Raw genomic sequence first — 18,397 nt, forward strand, 5'->3', positions numbered from 1 at the left:
CCAGTGACCTCCTATTTGGTGCCTATTGCTTAATTACTGTGGCTGTGCATAGCAAACACACACACACGCATACACACAGTCAGCTTTATATATTAGATAACTAAGCATCACAGATGGTGCAAACTATTACCTCAATCACTCAACCACTAACACCATTACCTCAACCAATAATTTGCATCATCTTTTCATAAAATTGGTGTTATGTGTCGGACGCAGCCCGGAGAACCGACCAGCGTTTGAAGGACCCAGTATGAAATAAGCAGAGCACGGTACAAAGGATAACAGAGTTTAATAAACATAACAGTGATGTGAAAAATATAAAAGTGCGCGGTCTGGCGTGGTGGATTGCGGTGCGCTCCCAGCAGCGCTAACGGTCCGGAGCCAGAACTGGTTCGGACCCAAGGACCCCGCCGACATCCCCCAGGTGGCCGCGACAAACCGAGTCTGTGAAAGAAGAAATCATTATGTGAGTCCACACTCAGCACACAGAGAGACCACTCAAAGGTGTACAAACAGCAAACACTTCCTGGCTTAATTGCAAATCAGCTTCCCACCCTGCAGGCATAGAACACCCTGTTCACAAAACTCCACTGCAGTGGAAGCTGATTTAAACGACCAACATACAGCTCAATATAATAAGGTGTGAGGGACACCACATTTACTGACTGTATAAATGTTAGTCACAAAATCTAACGTACCTCAGGAAGTGTGCTGACGAGCGTGAGACCTCACCCCCTCCTCTTTCACAGACCATGCATCAAACTTGGATGTTCTCTGCATCCACTGATGATGAGATGGCTCTTGAGACGACAATCTCACCCGTCTGGTCACAAGGTCGAGTCTCTGGCAAATACACACTGTGTACTCCAGACTTAAATGCTACCATGTTCCAATCCATGTAGATGCACCACAGCTGTGAGTCCTGACGAGCTGCACGTGATCAGCCTCAGGTGATCAGGGTGAGGTCCTGATAAACTCAGCTACACAGCCACTCAGTCCCAAATGCGCACCACCTGGGAGGAAAACCAAAAGACAGAAACAAAAGACACACAAAAGCCAGTACGGAGCTAGTACGGATGATGAGTGACAGCTGTCACTCCCGGTCGCTCCGACGCCCTCTCGTGCTTGAAGCCCGCACTTCAAGCAGGGCGCCATCTTGTGGTGGTGGGCCAGCAGTACCTCCTCTTCAGCGGCCCACACAACAGGACCCCCCCCTCAACGGGCGCCTCCTGGCGCCCGACCAGGCTTATCTGGGTGACGGGTGTAGAAGTCGGCCAGGAGGGCCGGGTCCAGGATGAAGCTCCTCTTCACCCAGGAGCGCTCTTCAGGTCCATAACCCTCCCAGTCCACCAGATACTGGAACCCCCAGCCCTTTCGACCGACGTCCAGGAGCCAGCGTACTGTCCACGCGGGCTCCCCGTCGATGATCCGGGCAGGAGGCGGCGCCGGTCCAGGGCACACAGTGGTGAGGTATGGCAGGGCTTGAGTCTTGACACATGAAAAACGGGGGTGTATCTGCAGTGAAGCTGGCAGCTTCAGCTTCACTGCGGCCGGACTGAGGACTTTGAGTATGGAAAAGGGTCCTATGTACCTGTCCTTCAGCTTCTGGGATTCCACCTGCAGGGGATGTCCTTTGTGGATCGCCAAACCTCCTGCCGGGCTGGTATGCAGGGGCCGGGGAAAGCCGGCGGTCTGCATGGGCCTTAGCCCTCGTCCGGGCTCTGAGCAGGGCAGAGCGGGCGGTACGCCACACCCGATGGCACTTCCTCAGATGGGCCTGGACCGAGGGCACCCCGACCTCTCCCTCCACTAGCGGAAACAATGGGGGCTGGTACCCCAAACACACCTCAAATGGGGAGAGGCCAGTGGCAGATGAAACTTGGCTATTATGAGTGTACTCGATCCAGGCCAGATGGTCACTGCAGGCCATCGGGTGCGCGGAGGTCACGCAGCGGAGGGCCTGCTCCAACTCCTGGTTCGTCTGCTCTGCCTGCCCATTCGTCTGGGGGTGGTACCCAGACGAGAGACTGACGGTGGCCCCCAGTTCCCTGCAGAAACTCCTCCAGACCTGGGAGGAGAACTGAGGACCATGATCCGAGACAATGTCCAATGGAATCCCATGCAGACGCACGACATGGTGGACCAGGAGGTCTGCAGTCTCCTGGGCCGTCGGGAGCTTCGGGAGGGCCACGAAGTGGGCCGCCTTGGAGAACCGGTCCACTATCGTGAGGATGGTAGTCATGCCCTGGGACGGCGGGAGGCCCGTGACGAAGTCCAGGCCGATGTGAGACCAGGGGCGATGAGGCACGGGCAGAGGCTGGAGGAAGCCTTGGGCCTTGTGGTGGTCGGCTTTGCCCCTGGCACAGGTGGTGCAGGCCTGGACATACTCCCGGACGTCGGCTTCCATAGACGTCCACCAGAAGCGCTGCCGGACCACTGCCACGGTCCTTCGCACCCCTGGATGACAGGAGAGCTTGGAACCGTGACAGAAGTCTAAGACCGCAGCCCTGGCCTCTGGTGGGACGTACAATTTGTCCTTCGGACCTGTCCCTGGGTCCGGGCTCCGTGTCAGGGCCTCCCGGACGGTCTTCTCCACGTCCCAGGTGAGGGTGGCCACGACAGTGGACTCGGGGATGATGGTTTCCGTCAGGTCTGACAGCTCGGTCTTGACCTCCTCTTCATGCACCCGGGACAGGGCGTCAGATCATTGGTTTTTCGTCCCGGTGCGGTAGGTGATCCGAAAGTCAAAACGCCCGAAGAACAGCGACCAGCGGGCTTGCCTGGGGTTCAGACGCCTGGCGGTCCGAATGTACTCCAGGTTCCGATGGTCCGTGAAAACCGTAAATGGTACTGATGCTCCCTCCAACAGGTGTCTCCACTCCTCAAGAGCCTCCTTCACCGCAAGAAGTTCACTATTGCCGACGTCATAGTTCCTTTCAGCCGGGGTCAACCTGCGGGAAACGTAGGCACATGGATGGAGAACCTTGTCGGACTCCCCACTCTGGGATAGCACGGCTCCTATCCCAGAGTCAGAGGCGTCCACTTCAACTACAAACTGGCGATTGGGATCGGGCTGCACCAGAAGTCGAGAACCGGCGTTTCAACTCCCTAAACGCGGCTTCGCACCGACCCGACCAGGTGAAGGGGACTTTCGTGGAGGTCAGGGCTGTCATGGGTAACTACCTGACTGTAGCCCTTGATGAACCTCCGGTAGAAATTTGCAAAACCGAGGAACTGTTGCAGTTTCCTACGGTTTGTTGGTTGGGGCCAATCTCTCACCGCCGCAACCTTGGCCGGATCAGGGGCGATGGAGTTGGAGGAGATTATGAACCCCAGGAAGGACAAAGAAGTGCGGTGGAACTCGCACTTCTCGCCCTTCACAAACAGCCGGTTCTCCAACAACCGCTGTAGGACCTGACGTACATGCTTGACATGGGTCTCAGGATCCGGAGAAAAGATGAGTATATCGTCTAGATATACGAAGACAAACCGATGCAGGAAGTCCCGCAAGACATCATTAACCAACGCTTGGAACGTCGCGGGCGCATTGGTGAGGCCGAATGGCATGACCAGGTACTCAAAGTGACCTAACGGGGTGTTAAATGCCGTCTTCCACTCGTCTCCCTCCCGGATCCGAACCAGGTGATAAGCATTCCTAAGATCCCATTTGTGAAAATTTGGGCTCCATGCAAGGGCGTGAACACTGAATCCAACAGAGGTAACGGGTATCGGTTGCGAACCGTGATCTCGTTCAGCCCTCTGTAATCAATGCATGGACAGAGTCCGCCATCCTTCTTGCCCACAAAAAGAAACCAGCACCCATCGGGGAGGTGGAGTTCCAGATCAACCCGGCAGCTAACGAGTCCCGGATGTAGGTCTCCATTGATTCGCGTTCCGGACGTGAGAGGTTGTACAGCCTGCTGGACGGGTACTCAGCGCCCGGTATCAAATCAATGGCACAATCGTACGGACGGTGTGGGGGCAGCGTGAGTGCCAGATCCTTGCTGAAGACGTCAGCAAGGTCATGGTACTCAGCTGGCACCGCCGCCAGATTGGGGGGGACTAAAACCTCCTCCTTAGCTGTCACACCGGGTGGAACCGAGGATCCTAAACACTCCCGGTGGCAGGTTTCGCTCCACTGAACCACAACCCCAGACGGCCAATCAATCCGGGGATTGTGTTTTAACACCCATGGAAAACCCAAAATCACTCAGGAGGTAGAAGGTGTTACATAAAACACAATCTCCTCCCTGTGATTCCCAGATACAACCAAAGTCACGGGTTGTGTCTGGTGTGTGATTAGTGGAAGAAGGGTGCCATCTAGTGCCCGCACCGACAATGGTGACGGTAAGGCCACTAGAGGGAGCCCAACCTCCTTTGCCCATCTGCTATCCAGCAGATTCCCCTCTGACCCCGTGTCCACCAGTGCTGGGGCGTGAAGGGTTAGATCCCCACTCAGGATCGTGACTGGGATACATGCAGATTTTCGGGGTCTCCCCGCGTGGGTATTGTGACCCACCCTTAGCCCAGTCTCTAAGGAAGAGTGCTGCTGTTTTGACCGTTTGGGGCATTCTCTCTGTGTGTGCTTGGTTGAGCTGCAGAGAAAACACTCTCCGCACTTCAAGCAGGGCGCCATCTTGTGGTGGTGGGCCAGCAGTACCTCCTCTTCAGCGGCCCACACAACATAAGGTTTTGAATAATCAGGTCCCATCTTATCTTAGGGACCTCATAGTACCATATCACCCCAATAGAGCGCTTCGCTCTCAGACTGCAGGCTTACTTGTAGTTCCTAGGGTTTGTAAGAGTAGAATGGGAGGCAGAGCCTTCAGCTTTCAGGCTCCTCTCCTGTGGAACCAGCTCCCAATTCAGATCAGGGAGACAGACACCCTCTCTACTTTTAAGATTAGGCTTAAAACTTTCCTTTTTGCTAAAGCTTATAGTTAGGGCTGGATCAGGTGACCCTGAACCATCCCTTAGTTATGTTGCTATAGACTTAGACTGCTGGGGGGTTCCCATGATGCATTGAGTGTTTCTTTCTCTTTTGCTCTGTATGCACCACTCTGCATTTAATCATTAGTGATTGATCTCTGCTCCCCTCCACAGCATGTCTTTTTCCTGGTTCTCTCCCTCAGCCCCAACCAGTCCCAGCAGAAGACTGCCCCTCCCTGAGCCTGGTTCTGCTAGAGGTTTCTTCCTGTTAAAATGGAGTTTTCCTTCCCACTGTCGCCAAGTGCTTGCTCACAGGGGGTCGTTTTGACCGTTGGGGTTTTTACGTAATTATCGTATGGCCTTGCCTTACAATATAAAGGGCCTTGGGGCAACTGTTTGTTGTGATTTGGCGCTATATAAATATAAATAAATAAATAAATTAAAAAAAAAAATATATATATATATATATATATATATATTTTTTTTTTTTTTTTTTTTTTTTTCATGCATTTATCATCTGATAGCTTTGATTGCTGCCGGCTCAGACTCTGTAAAAGCTCATTTGTCTGACTGTTTCCATCCGCCTGCTTTGTGAGTGAATAATTTTGAGTTAATGGTGGAGCACTAATGTCAGCAGCTGCCACAAGACTTGTCAGATCTCCACCGACGATCTTCCACACTTCTGACTCCAGAAGTGTCCTTGAACAAATGTGAAGACCAGTGATGGGCACGTTACTTTAAATGTTCAAATATGCCAATGAATTTGGATCTCCCTCCCCTTTTTAACGGGATTTTAAATTCAACTGTATATTCAATTATTTGAATATTAAATGTGTTTAATGAATTAAATGGGCACTTATTAGAACAAATTATTAACCAAAAGCATTACACACTAATCTACTCTATTTTAACATTGCTGTGGGACAACTTACTTTTATATGTTCAAATATGTCAATGAATTTTGATTGCTCCACCCCTGCCCCCTTAGTGAACTTTAAATTCAACTGCATCTTAGAATATTTATAATAAAACTGAATATTAAACACATTTATGAATGAAATGTACACAGAATAGAATAAATTATGAACAGTAAACATTGTATACTAATCTACAGTGTTTTAATGTTGCTGTGGGACAATGTGAGACAAGACACACATCAAATTTAATATATTATTGTAGATATTATCCTTACTATATTTATAATAGTAGAATAATTAAATGCAGTCGATACTTTAGAAATTTTTTATATTTATTGCGCCGCGACCCGGACCCAGATAAGTGGCTGAAAATGAATGAAGGAATAATATTTATTGCACCTCAACAAGCCACAACTGGCCATCAGTTAAATCGAAAATTAAATTATGCTCATTCATATGTGTATTCTTGCCTTTTGTCTCAGTGAGAGGAAAGTAACATCTGTAGTTCCAGCTGAAAAACGCTAATGCTGCACGTGCATCTGTGCCGTGTGTGTGTGTGTGTGTGTGTGAACTCTCGCCTACCTCTGCCTCTGGTTGGCTTACTATGAAATTGTACTGTTCCTGAGCCAATCACCATCACTTTTGCAGTTGTGTCTGCCCCCCCCCCCCCCGACTCCCCTCACCAAAGAAAACAAAAGAAAAAAATATTGCAGCTCTGCTGAGAGTCTGCAGATGAAAACAGCTTCAATGAGCTCATTTATGGTAACGCGCCACATTTTACTGTAAGTAAATGTTTGGTTCTCTCCCTCAGCCCCAACCAGTCCCAGCAGAAGACTGCCCCTCCCTGAGCCTGGTTCTGCTGGAGGTTTCTTCCTGTTAAAAGGGAGTTTTTCCTTCCCACTGTAGCCAAGTGCTTGCTCACAGTCGTTTTGACCGTTGGGGTTTTACATAATTATTGTATGGCCTTGCCTTACAATATAAAGCGCCTCGGGGCAACTGTTTGTTGTGATTTGGCGCTATATAAAAAAATTGATTGATTGATTGATTGTAACAATGGAAACAGTAATTAGTTAGATTTCCCGTTACTGAAAAAAATAAGGCCGTTAGTAACGGCATTTATTTTAACGGCGTTATTCCATCAGTGGTGAGGATTCTGTGGTTCAAGAACCTTCTTTTCTATGTAGAATCCCTACCGCCATATTGCCGTTGATTTCACACTTTCTAGGTGGCCACTGGTCTGATTTGATGGTGTCATATAAAGAAACTCAGCCTAATGAGCAGATCTTGCTGAAGGATGCGGCAGCGAGCATTGAACCCCTTCTTCTCTTTGCTCTCTGACCTGAGAGGATTTGTGCTGACATCATAGGTTAAGGGGCATGGTCTAACTCATAGTGGTGATCAAGCATCACTTAGACATCACCTCATCACTGTGGGATTTTGCAGTTGATACTTTGGATCACCAAAGATGTTAGTTCTCAGTGGAACTTACAGATGAAACTATGAATGGTTATATGAACGGTTAGGTTTGTGCTAATAGTTTCAGCATTAATGCTGGAACTGTTAAAACATGGCTTTTGCATAGTGTAAATCAACTCTGTCACTGAGTGAAATCAACTCTATCATGGTGTAAAGTCAACTCGTTCTTAGTGTTAAATCAACTCTAGTGTAGAATCCATCCATCATATTGTTAAATCATCCCCATCATGGTGTGAAGTCAGCTCCATCATAGTGAAATCAACTCTAATATAATGTTAAATCAGTTTTAATTTGGATGATGATGACCACACGCAGATGATCTTTGTGATCTTCGTCTCAGTGCACAGACGGCAGGGCTACGGTGCTGGAATATCGCACAAAACACTGGAAATATACTTTTTTGCTGCTTTTTTCCTGATTGGAATGTACTTTGGAGATACTATGATGAAATAAGATCGAAAGCAGTGAGGCTTTTGTGGAAAGGTCAGCGGCAGGAGGAAAGATCACTGAGGCTGCGTGCCACCAGCGCAGCGTAGATTCATCCCGGCTCGCGGTGACCAACAACACAGGTAGATAACATCGGCGATTGCCAACAAGCAGCCCACAAGTTGACCATGGGGCCTAAGAAGGTTCTGACGGAGGGTGATGACATTAAAAAGTCTCTGGACTTTTTATCGGAGGAGATTTCTGTTGTGAAACTGCAGCAGAAATCAATCATGGATCTGGTGGAGGAGGTAAAGGCGTTATGGCTCCAGAATGCCGAGAAAGACCGGCGTCTGGTTCATTTGGAAAATTGAGTGGCTGAATTGGAACAATACACCAGAATTAATGATGTCATCATCACTGGTCTTTACATCAAACCACGGTCCTATGCACGGGCGGTGATAGATGAGAGCGGAGGGGAGCCCACTGAGCAAGAGGTCAGCTCTGTGGAGCAACAGGTGGCTGACTTCCTTCAATCCAAAGGTATAGAGATGGATTTGAGCAATATTGAAGTGTGCCACCCTCTGCCCCCGAGAGATGACGGTGACAAACGAGCCGTCATCATGAGATTTATTAACAGAAAACACAAAACCGCACTGTTAAAACAAGGAAGAAAATTGAAAGGGTCAAACGTTTTCATCAATGAACATCTGACCAAGCGAAACGCCGACATTGCCAGGAAAGCACGCTTCTTAAAGAAACAGGGAAAAATACAACACACGTGGACTTCAAACTGTAAAATATTCATTAAATTGAACGGAACATCTGAACAAGCAAAAGTCATAGTAACTAAAAACATCGAGGAGCTGGACAAATATGAACAATAAGGTATGAGGACTCAAACACAACACAGCACCATGAGACAGACTGGAGCAACCTATTCATCCACATCATCTACACCCGGAGACAAGAGAGACATAATGACCAAGGAAAATGATCTGTTTATTTCTGCCCAGGAGCTCTGCCTAGAAACATCCATCCATCCATCCATCCATTTTCTTCCGCTTTACCCGGAGTCGGGTCGTGGGGGCAGCAGCTCAAGCAAAGCCGCCCAGACCTCCCGATCCACACACACCTCCTCCAGCTCCTCTGGGGGAACCCCAAGGCGTTCCCAAGCCAGCCGAGAGATGTAGTCCCTCCAGCGTGTCCTGGGTCTTCCCCGGGGCCTCCTCCCAGTGGGACGTGCCCGGAACACCTCTCCAGCGAGGCGTCCAGGGGGCATCCGGAAAAGATGCCCGAGCCACCTCAACTGACTCCTTTCGACGTGGAGGAGCAGCGGCTCGACTCCGAGCTCCTCCCGAGTGACCGAGCTCCTCAACCTATCTCTAAGGGAGCGCCCAGCCACCCTGCGGAGGAAACTCATCTCGGCCGCTTGTACTCGCGATCTCGTTCTTTCGGTCATGAGCCAAATCTCATGACCATAGGTGAGGATCGGAACGTAGATCGATCGGTAAATCGAGAGCTTTGCCCCCCTACTCAGCTCTCTCTTCACCACGACGGTCCGATACAGCGACCGCATCACTGCAGATGCTGCACCGATCCGTCTATCGATCTCACGCGCCATCCGTCCCTCACTCGTGAACAAGACCCCGAGATACTTAAACTCCTCCACTTGAGGCAAGGACACTCCACCGACCTGAAGAGGGCAAAGCACCTTTTTCCGGTCGAGAACCATGGCCTCGGATTTGGAGGTGCTGATTTTCATCCCGGACGCTTCACACTCGGCTGCAAACCGCCCCAGTGCACGCTGAAGGTCCTGATTTGACGAAGCCAACAGAACCACATCGTCCGCAAACAGCAGAGATGAGATTCTGTGGTTCCCAAACCAGACCCCCTCTACACCCTGGCTGCGCCTAGAAATTCTGTCCATAAAAATAATGAACAGAACCGGTGACAAAGAGCAGCCCTGGCGGAGGCCAACGTGCACTGGAAACAGGTTTGACTTACTACCGGCAATGCGAACCAAGCTCCTGCTGCAGTCGTACAGGGACCAGATAGCCCTTAGCAAAGGACCCCGGACCCCATACTCCCGGAGCACTCCCCACAGAGTGCGCCGAGGGACACGGTCGAATGCCTTCTCCAGATCCACTAAACACATGTGGACTGGTTGGGCAAACTCCCATGAACCTTCGAGCAGCCGATGGACGCGACCCTCTTGTTCACTGGAGTGAACTCCAACACTTGGCGACTGAGCTGTGGAGCAATAAGCAATGCGACCCCAGCTCTCCGCCTCTCCCCGTGGGCGACGCCAGAAAAATGAAGCGTCCAGCCCCTCTCCAGTAGTTGGGTACCAGAGCCCAAGCTGTGCGTGGAGGTGAGCCCGACTATCTCTAGTCGGTATCTCTCAACCTCCCACACAAGCTCAGGCTCCTTCCCCCCTAGCAAGGTGACATTCCACATCCCAACAGCCAGGGGCTGTGAGCATGGACCGGGCCGCCGGGCCACCTGCCCTCGACCGCCACCCAATCCTCTCTGCACCCGACCCCCATGGCCCCCTCTGCAGGTGGTGAACCCACAGGAGGGCGGGCCCACGTCACTCTTTCGTGCTGAGCCCGGCCGGGCTCCATGGGCTAAGGCCCGACCACCAGGCGCTCGCACGCGAGCCCCAACCCCAGGCCTGGCTCCAGGCTGGGACCCCGGCTCTGCCATATCGGGCGACGTCACAGTCCTTGATCTTTTACTGGTCATGGAGGTTCTGAACTGCCCTTAGTCTGACCCATTACCTAGGATCTGTTTGCCTTGGGAGACCCTACAGGGAGCACAAAGCCCCCGACAACATAGCTCCTTGGATCATCCGGGTACGCAAACTCCCCCACCACGATAAGGTGGCATAATAATTCTGCTAACTGCCTCTTTGAATCTGATAATGATCCAGATTCCTTTTTTAGTGAGAATATCATGCGACAGTGCAAATATTTCACACAAGAACATTTCAAAGATTATAAAATCAACAATGAAGATTTTTCAATTATACATTTTAACAGTAGAAGTCTTTCTCATAATATGTGCAGTATTAATGATTGTTTGAATCCAAAAAAAGTTTTTCAGTTATTGCAATTTCAGAAACATGGTTAACTGAGGATAATAAAGATCTAGTATATCTTGATGGTTACGAACTGTTCCTGGTTAATAGGCAGACGAGAAGGGGCGGAGGCGTTGCATTGTATGTACGATCAGATTACAAATGTAAATTAGTTAACAACAACATTTTCAGTGGACAACATCATGGAATGCGTTACCGTAGAAATTACATTAATAAACTCCAAAAACATGGTTGTTAGTTACATTTACAGAGCTCCTGGGGCAAATATTGACACCTTTGAAGACGTTGTCTTGGGAATGTATAACAAAATTAACAGAAATAAACGCTTATTTGTCTGTGGAGATTTCAATATAGATTTTTTAAATCCTCACAATCATCCACAAATCACCTCATTTATAAACACCTTGTACTGTTTAGGACTGTTTCCAACCATCATTCATCCTAGCAGAATAACTATGGACTCAACAACTCTTATCAACAATATTTTAACCAACGCTGTATCCGGTAATCTTACTGCGGGACTACTGGTCAGTGATATTACTGATCATTTGCCTGTTTTCTCAGTTTTTGCATTAGAGGGCTGTTATAAGTATCAAAGTAATACTAAAATCATGAGTAGAAAAGTAACACCTGAATCAAATGAAAATTTAAGGGAGGATTTATCAAGTCAGAACTGGTCAGATGTTTTTGTTGTTGATGTTGACAGGTCATATGATGCTTTTATTTCCATTATTTCCAGGTTATATGACAAACACTGTCCTCTTGTTGACAAAGTGTACAAAAGTCAATACAGCAATAAACCATGGATAACTAAGGGACTTCAGAGGGCATGTAAAAACAAAAACTTACTGTATAAACAATTCATAAATCTACGAACTAAGGAAGCTGAAAGTAAATATAAAACATATAAGAATAAGCAGTGTTGCCACAGTTACTTTGAAAAAGTAATCCAATTACTGATTACTGATTACTCTTTGAAAAAGTAACTTAGTTACTTTACTGATTACTCAATTGTAAAAGTAACTAAGTTAGATTACTAGTTACTTTTTTAGTTACTTTCCCCAGCTGCCGACAACAACCCACGTCAACATGACAATGATACCTGTTTTGCCAAAACTCACTTTATAGTCACCCTTTCTTGACTTCAATGAAAATAAAGTAAAATAAAGACCTCTTTCTTGACCTCATATTTAACTGTTGGCAGCACTGTAACAGTAAAACTTGCAATTTCAAACCTACATGTTTTATAAATGTAACTATTAAATTCTAACATTTTTCTAACATTTAAATTCTCTCTAAACATTTTACTTGTCGAAATTATTATTATTTTAAGCAATATTAGTAGTTGTAGTAAAAAACGGCTTCAAAACTGGACCTTTAATCTAGGGGTGTTGTGAGGGGGGCACATCCCTGCCCCACGCCCCCATTCCATCTGGATTCGCCCCTGCTTTGGCGTTTGAGCACAAAGAATGGATAACATTTATTTATGCAGAAAACAGGACCAGATTTACAGGTAAGAAAGTTTTATTGCGTTTTCACATCATGTGGTCCTCAGAAAGAGAGTTTAGGTGCATTTGAGTGGAAAATAGTGTTAGTTGTTGAAGCGTCGCGGAGGATCAGCTGTTTTTAACGAGACGATACGGAGCGGCTCAGCTCAGAATTCTAAATAAGGAGGGAAAAAAGTATAAAAATGTCTTTGTAAAGCTCAGTGCAGGTGCGCTGATCACCGCGCTTTAAGAGGTGAGGACGAGTCGAGCAGCTGCAAAAAACCACGGATGAAAAGCTCACAGTTCGCTTAAAGTGGGCAGTTCAGTCGAACCCCGACCTCCTGCCCACGGACCAAGTTTAATGCTGCTATCAACCCACAATGAAAAATAATAGTAACGCACAGTGACTTGGAGAAGTAACTTTAATCTGATTACTGTTTTGGAAAGATTACCGTGTTAGATTACTCGTTACTAAAAAAAGTGGTCAGATTAGAGTAACGCGTTACTAAGTAACGCGTTACTAAGTAACGCGTTACCGGCATCACTGAGAATAAGTTAACCAACATCATGAGACATAGTAAGAAAAGATATTACAGTGAGTTACTTGTCAAAAGTAGAAATAACATCAAAAATACGAGGTCTGTTAGAAAAGTATCCGACCTTTTTATTTTTTTCAAAAAACATATGGATTTTAAATCATGTGTGATTGCATCAGCCAAGCTTGAACCTTCGTGCACATGTGTGAGTTTTTTCACACCTGTCGGTTGCGTCATTTGCCTGTGAGCAGGCTTTGTGTGAGCAGTGGTCCACCCTTCTCATCGGATTTTTATTGCGAATAAAATGTCTGAACGATTTGGAGCTTTGCTGCATCAGTTTTTTCCAGAAACTGTGAGAGACCTCCAGGTGGACACCGTTCAGAAAATTCAGATGGCTTTCAGGGACGATTTTATGGGGATTACACAGATTAAGGCGTGCTCCAGCCGGTTTAAAGACCGCCTACAGCGTCTGAGAGCGCGGCACACTCCGAGTGCCGATCGACAGGCTGAAACAACCAGATCATTTCCAACGTGAAGGCTTTGTTGATCCGGGACATCGTCTGACTTACACAACAATGGCAGAAGACATGGACATCAAGTCTTTTTCGGCACATTCCACTGTTACAGTTTTTTCATGGAAAGAGGAGCGGAGGGATGCCGCTCATGGCGTGGCACAAAAGCACCTCCGTATTGGTCTCACAGGACGGCTTTCAGACGGCTGTCGGTGGCTTTTCAGTTGTGTGACTATCCGAGAAATTGTGCATGAGCTGGACATGCCCCAACATGTCCTGTGAGGCTTCATCACGGCATTGCTTTGCGCCATGCAGACCAACACGGAGGTGGTTTTGTGCCGCGCCATGAGCGGCACGGTGGCGCATTCCTCCGCTCCTCTTTCCATGACAAAATCTCCTGTAACAGTGGAATGCGCCGTTCATTTCCAAACTGGACGCTCTGTTGATCTGGGACGTCGTCTGACTAGCACAGGAATTGCGGAAAACGTGGACATCAGCACTTTTTCGGCACATTGAGACAGACATGCATCGCGGTGGAGCCGCATGGCGCAAAGCAACGCCGTGATGAAGCCTCACAGGACATGTTGGGGCATGTCCAGCTCATGCACAATTTCTCGGATAGTCACACGACTGAAAAGCCACTGACAGCCGTCTGAAAGCCGTCCTGTGAGACCAACATGGAGGTGCTTTTGTGCCGCGCCATGAGCGGCACGGTGGCGCATCCCTCCGCTCCTCTTTCCATGAAAAAACTGTAACAGTGGAATGTGCCGAACAAGACTTGATGTCCACGTCTTCTGCCATTGTTATGTAAGTCAGACGACGTCCCTCCACTCCTCTTTCCATGAAAAAAACTCCTGTAACAGTGGAATGTGCCGAAAAAGTACTGATGTCCACGTCTTCTGCCATTGTTGTGTAAGTCAGACGACATCCTGGATCAACAAAGCATTCACATTGGAAATGATCTGGTTGTTTCAGCCTGTCGATCAGCGCCCGGAGTGCGCCGCGCTCTCAGACGCTGTGGGCGGACTTTAAACCGGCTGGAGCACTCCTTAATCTGTGTAATCCCCATAAAATCGTCCCTGAAAGCCATCTGAATTTTCCGAATGGTGTCCACCTGAAGGTCTCTCACAGTTTCTTGAAAAATTTGATGCAGCAAAGCTCCAAATCGTTCAGACATTTTATTTGCAATAAATATCCGACGAGAGGGGTGGACCACTGCTCACACAAAGCCTGCTCACAGGCGAATGACGCAACCGACAGGCGTGAAAAAAACTCACGCATGCGCATGAAGGTTCAAGCTTGGCTGATGCAATCACATGTGATTCAAATCCATATGGTTTTTGCAAAAAATAAAAAGGTTGGATACTTTTCTAACAGACCTCGTACATGGAACATTTTGAATAAAATAATAAATAAGAATAGAACTACTAGAGATTATCCTTCATTTTTTCATATTAATAACAACATCACAATTGATAACAACAAGTCCTTTGCTGACCACTTTAACAAATACTTCATTAATGTGGGTAAAAATCTTGCAAGTAAAATTGATTCATCGACGAATAACTTCTGGGTAAATATTCAACATTTAACAAGTCTGTTTCAATGTTTATCGGTGGTACCGATGAAAGGGAAATACTTGATCTGGTTCATGTTTCAAAAAGTAAGAAATCGACTGATTTCAATAATTTGGATATGGGTTTATTAAAAAAAAAAATTATTGATTGTATACTAAAACCGTTCCGTTACATTTGCAATATGTCTCTTAATACTGGTAAATTTCCCTCTCAAATGAAAATAGCCAAAGTAATACCTCTGTTTAAAACTGGTGACAAACACACCTTTTCTAATTATAGACCTATATCACTCCTCTCACAATTTTCCAAAATTCTGGAAAAAATATTTGCTAAAAGATTGAATGATTATTTATTGAAGCAGGACATAATAAGTGAAGAACAATACGATTCAGAAAGGTTTGAACTACATCACGGGCTTTGATGGACTTTGTGGAAAATATAGCAACTGCAATTGACAATAAACAATATACAGTAGGTGTTTTTTTTGTTGTTTTTGTTTGGTTTTTTTGATTTGCAGAAAGGGTTTGACACGATTAACCATGGAATATTATTAACTAAACTGCAGAAATACGGTATCAGAGGTCTGGCATATGAATGGATAACTAGTTATTTACATGGAAGATTTCAGTATGTTCAATTTAATAATACAAAGTCTGAGCTCAGGGAAGTCACATGTGGGGTGCCGCAGGGTTCAGTGTTGGGTCCTTTGTTGTTTATATTGTATATAAATGATATAAGTTGGTGTCAAGATCACTGAGATGTGTTCTTTTTGCGGATGATACCACTGTGTTTTGCAGTGGTGATAATCTTGAACAGCATCTGGACATGGTGGAGAAAGAACTGGAAAAGTTTAAGGCTTGGTTTGATGCTAATAAGTTGTCACTCCACCTTGGGAAAACCAAATGTATTATATTTGGAAATAAACAGGCACCCAAATGTAAAAATGTATCCATAAACAACAAGGAAATTGAGTTAGTAAAAGAGAACAAATTTTTAGGTGTTGTAATTGATAATAAACTTAGCTGGAAATCACATATAAATTATGTCAAATCGAAATTGTCAAAAACTATTGCCATTCTGTATAAAGCCAAAGATGCACTGCCACAAGAAGGGTTACTTACTTTATGTCATTTTCTGATGGTACCATATATGACATATTGTGTTGAGTCATGGGGAAACACAAATCAAACATCAATCCAATACTTCTTTTGCAAAAACGAGCCATACGAGTTATCTGCAATAAACATTATCATGATACAACACATTCTCTATTTGTCTCTTTAAAAGTACTAAAATTCATAGATTTGGTCAATTATATCACAATTCAAACTTTATTTCGTGCAATAAACCAAGCCTTACCAAGACGTGTCCAGAATCTGTTCAGATTGAGGGAACCCAGTTATAGTAAGAGGTTGTGCATTTTTTATGAAACCATCAGTAATAACAAATGTAAAGGGTTTTTGTGTGTCTGTGGTTGGGGTGAAGAAATGGAACGAATGTTCAACAGAGATTAGAATGTGTGGTACCTTAGTATGATTCAAGAAACTACTCAAAAAGAACATTATGTCTAGGTATCATAAAGATAACAATATGATTGAATTTATAGGGATTGTTTAAATTAGAAATGGGTACGTATGTGTATATTTGAATATATGTAGGTGTAAGTATATTTATGTAGGTGCATGTACGTGTGTATGTATGTATATGTATGTATATATATATATATATATATATATATATGTGTGTGTGTGTGTGTGTGTGTGTGTGTATGTATATGTATGTGTGTATGTATACATGTATGTATATGTATAGGTATTTATGTATGTGTAGGTATGTAGGTATATGTATATATATATATATTTATTATGTGTTAGTGGGTATGTATATAGGTATATATGTGAGTGTGTACATGTGTGTGTATAAATGTATATATGTGTGTATGTTAATGTATATATGTACGTATATAGGTGTATATGGCATGGCCCAAGTAGAGAGTCATCCCCTAGAGCAGTGGTCTCCAAACTATTCCAGAAAGGGCCGAGAGGGTGCAGGTTTTCTTTGTAGCCACTGACTTCAGCAGGTGATTTCACTGATTAACATCACTTGGAGCAGGTGGGATGAGTTCATCAGTGAAATCACCTGCTGGAGTCAGTGGCTGCCAAGAAAACCTGCACCCTCTCGGCCCTTTCTGGAATAGTTTGGAGACCACTGCCCCCTAGAGCCTGGTCTGCTTGAGGTTTCTTCCTAAGAGGGAGTTTTTCCTCACCACAGTTGCCTAGTGCTTGTTCTGGGGGTCGGTAAGGTTAGTCCTCATTTGAGTAAAGTGACTTGGGCCAAATTTGTTGTGATTTGGCACCATCCATCCATTTTCTTCCGCTTTATCCGGAGTCGGGTCACGGGGCAGCAGCTATTATACATTAATTGAAGTGTAATTGAATATTGCAGTGTATGTCTGTGTGTTGATATGTAGTGTGTTGTGAATTTGTGTTTATGTTATTATGACTGTTATAATTGTTGGACTTGTACTAGCAGGGGTGGGCGTTGATAAGCTTTGCTTCTGCCCACACCCTTTCTGACTCACAGGCTTTGTTTATATAATATTCATGTTATTTGTATGTTTTTGTTCTTTCGGATTTGTGTGTGTGTGCCGAATAAATTCATTCATACATTCATTCATTCATTCATTCAGATTGATCATTGTGTTAAATCAACTCCATCGTAGTGTGAAAGCAATCCATCAGATTGTTGAATCACCTCTATCATAGTGTTAAATGAAGTTCACAAAAGTTAATGCAGTGTGAAATCAGCTCTGTCATGGTGTAAAGTCAACTCAATCACAGTGTGAAAACAACTTTATCGTAGTGTTAACTCATCTCTACTGTAGTGTGGAATCAATCAATCAATCAATCATATTGTACAATCAGCTCTATCATATTCAGTCAACTCTAACATATGTATTGTTCAGTAAAATCTATCATATTGTTAAATTACTCTGTTATCATGTGAAATCAGCTCCATCATAGTGAAAAATCAGCGCTATCACAGTGTTAAATCAACTCATCACAGTGTCCTGTCACCTCTGTCATAGTGTGAAATGAACTCTGTGGTAGTGTTGAATCATTCCATCATATTGTGCAATCAACTCTCAACCAACTCTAACATATTGTTAAATAAATTGCATCGTACTGTTAAATGAACTCCATGGTAGTGTTTAATCAGAGTTATATCAAGTTTATCAATACCAGTACTTTAAGTTACACTATGATATCAGTTGATTTAAAGTTATTTTGGACCATATGCACTTGCTACGGTGTTAATTTAACACTTTACTCATCCTTTACTGACTTAAGTGAGCTCATTCTGCTACCTGGCTGGTAATGACTGACAATTACCTCATTAATTTTCTTAGCAGGAATTCCAAGTGTTTTGGGTTGGTC

General features: G+C 45.4%; 1 protein-coding gene across 1 annotated transcript in view; it reads left to right on the top strand.

Annotated features, from left to right (window-relative positions):
• adcy8 (adenylate cyclase 8 (brain)) overlaps positions 1-18,397 on the top strand; it is a 304,694-nt gene that overhangs the window by 175,402 nt on the left and 110,895 nt on the right.

Source organism: Thalassophryne amazonica, chromosome 12, assembly GCF_902500255.1.
Source record: "Thalassophryne amazonica chromosome 12, fThaAma1.1, whole genome shotgun sequence".
NCBI classification, from domain to species: Eukaryota; Metazoa; Chordata; class Actinopteri; order Batrachoidiformes; family Batrachoididae; genus Thalassophryne; species Thalassophryne amazonica.